Below are 2,500 nucleotides of genomic sequence, written 5' to 3' on the forward strand. Positions count from 1 at the left end.
GTTGGAAAGCCCTGAAATGCAGTTTTTTTCATGAATGCCAAGATTCGTGGAGAATCTCTAATTGGTACATATAAAATCTAAGATCCAGGCAGACTTTTTGGAAAGGTCTCGTGGGCAGCAGTTCGAGTGCTCCCGTAAATGCCGCTTTAAAAATGGCTTTCCTATGGCGATGGAGCGATGTGTGCAGTGGGGCCCAGGAATGTGGTCGCCTGTTACTTGTATTTAACTAGCAATTAATGCCAAGAAACAGCCAGTTTCTTGATGCTTCTGTGATAGCAGTTCTGTGTATCACACAGTTCTGTGTGTCTGATACCAGTTCTGATACCAGTTCTGTGGTGCTTTTCATTGTTTTTCTGTCCCAGTGCAGCCCCATTGAAACTATGGGAGATGGACCTGCCAACTGAGTCAGACCATCAGTTCCTTTAAGTCAGCACTGACTTGCAGAGAGTCTCCCAGATTTCAGGGATCTTTCCAGCCCTACCTAGCAATGCTGTCAGGTTTCGCACTGGGGAGCTCTTAAGGCAAGGAATCTCCACCCACCTCACTTCAGAAACTGAAGGCTCTCTCATGGTGGTGGTGGTGGGGAGGCTCTGAAGATCCAGTTTGTAGTGGATAAGGTGGTCCTTCAGGTAGTGGTGTCGCTAGGGGGATGCAGGCCACACTGGGTGACATGCTCGGGTGTCTGTGTGTATGACACTACTACTGACCAAACTTTAAAATCTTGGTATTTTTGAATAGTACCATCATGTTATATATCATTTGATGCGTAGTTTCATGTAGAATGCAGAGAAACAAACCGTGTTGAAATATCTCTATTCTACCAAAAGTTATAGCCCTAAAACCAGTGGGGTGGGGTGATGGTTTGTCACCCACTGTCCAGGATGTTGCCATGCCCATTGAATGGGAGGAGGTCCATCGTGGGGGGTGATGCGCTGGACTTTTGCACCAGGTGACGCAAATCCTAGTGGCGCCACTGCCTTCAAGGCCCCTGGTCCCAAGCTGATCAGGATTCTAAATGTGACTGCTGTACTTCCAATGGCAGCACTCGATTTTGGGGGACCTTGAAGACCCGAAGGCTGTAACAGTTATCTCTGCCCATGCTTTGGAAAGTGTGTGCGGGCGCCAGTTGCCCCTGCCTCCGCTGTGGTGCACCTGTCTCACCAGGACCCAACTGTGGCAACACCTTGGACTCCCTTGCAATGTGCTTGGACCCAAATGGTTGGTTGGCAACCTTCAGTCTCGAAAGACTATGGTAGAAGCCTACAGCACCTGGTATTCCCAGGCGGTCTCCTATCCAAGTACTAACCAGGCCTGACCCTGCTTAGCTTCCAAGATCAGACAAGATCAGGCTAACAATTTCTCTGTTCTTCCCAATGCAATCAGTGGCATAGTCAAGGGGGAGCTCAGGTGCTTCCTTTGAAGCTTTCCCCCCCTAAGGATCTTATTTGAATCATCAGGCTCATCAGGAAGCAAACTGAGAAACTTGCCTAAGGGCATATGCTAATGTCTAGGTCATCGCCTTTCCCAAGCACTGCCTGAGAGATGGCATGTAGCTCATGTTTCGCGGGCTAAAATCCTATACACATTGACCTGGGCATGTTGAACACAACAGGGCATAATCATAAGTAAACATGCACAGGCTTGAGCTCAGTGTACCTTTTACTTTGTGTTTATCTGGGATATTCTTAATTTTCAATGTTAATGCATCTTTTTTCAAGCTATTGCATCCCCCCAACCAAGTGTTAGGAATGACGTGAGCAGGATCTTCACATTAAGCAAGAAGAAATGTACAAATGATTTTTGTTGTTGTACAGTCTTAGTGGATGTGTCTAACAAGGGGTAGGGATGTCATCAGGGGTATTTTCCTTGCCCCAATTGTATGTTTGTTCCCAAAAAACATTCCCAGCAATGAATGTTCCCAAACAGTCTTCAAAGGCAGCCTTGCCCACTGCCAAATCCATTGTGTGGGGTGTCTCTTGCTGGTTTCTTTTCTTTCTTTTTTTTATAATTACTTTTCCTCCCAACTGCAGAGAGAACTGAGACCAGACCAAACTGGTTTTAAGACCCAGGAGGAACCTTTACACTGCACTAGAAATGGGAGGGGGGCAGGAGTTGGAACAGAGTGGGGGGGGGACACGACTTTTTTCATGTCCAGCCAATCCCCTTGTGTGCACTGGGGACTGCACAGCAGTGGCTGGTGGCGTTTGGTTCCTTCCTTGCATAAAAAGACAGTCCATTAGGAGTCTGGCTTAACAGTCGTACCTCTTGCTGCCATTGGGGAATTCTCTGCCGCTAGCAGAGACGTTGTCAATGAACCTGATGGCAATGCTCGGTCACTGATGAGTGTGCCAATCCTGGCCTCTTGGAGAGGTTTGTGCCTCTCCTGTTGTGTTGTCAGCTGGTTGGATGCAAAGAAAATTGAGGGGACCATCCCATCACTTCTGCCTCTAGACACCTGTTCCTCTGATGCTGTGCTCAGGTGTCAGCTTCCCCCACAGAA

At 47.8% G+C, this 2,500-nt stretch overlaps 1 protein-coding gene across 1 annotated transcript in view; it reads left to right on the forward strand.

The window, feature by feature from the left end:
* The first annotated feature begins 2,268 nt into the window (after nt 1-2,268).
* The window catches only part of LOC136634510 (somatomedin-B and thrombospondin type-1 domain-containing protein-like), a 19,208-nt gene continuing 18,976 nt past the window's right edge, over nt 2,269-2,500 (forward strand). Inside the window, exon 1 of the mRNA XM_066610032.1 lies at nt 2,269-2,500. This exon is cut by the window's right edge and continues 407 nt beyond it. The gene's annotated coding sequence lies outside the window, so the exon portion shown is untranslated.

Source organism: Tiliqua scincoides, chromosome 14 (genome assembly GCF_035046505.1).
Source record: "Tiliqua scincoides isolate rTilSci1 chromosome 14, rTilSci1.hap2, whole genome shotgun sequence".
NCBI lineage: Eukaryota > Metazoa > Chordata > Lepidosauria > Squamata > Scincidae > Tiliqua > Tiliqua scincoides.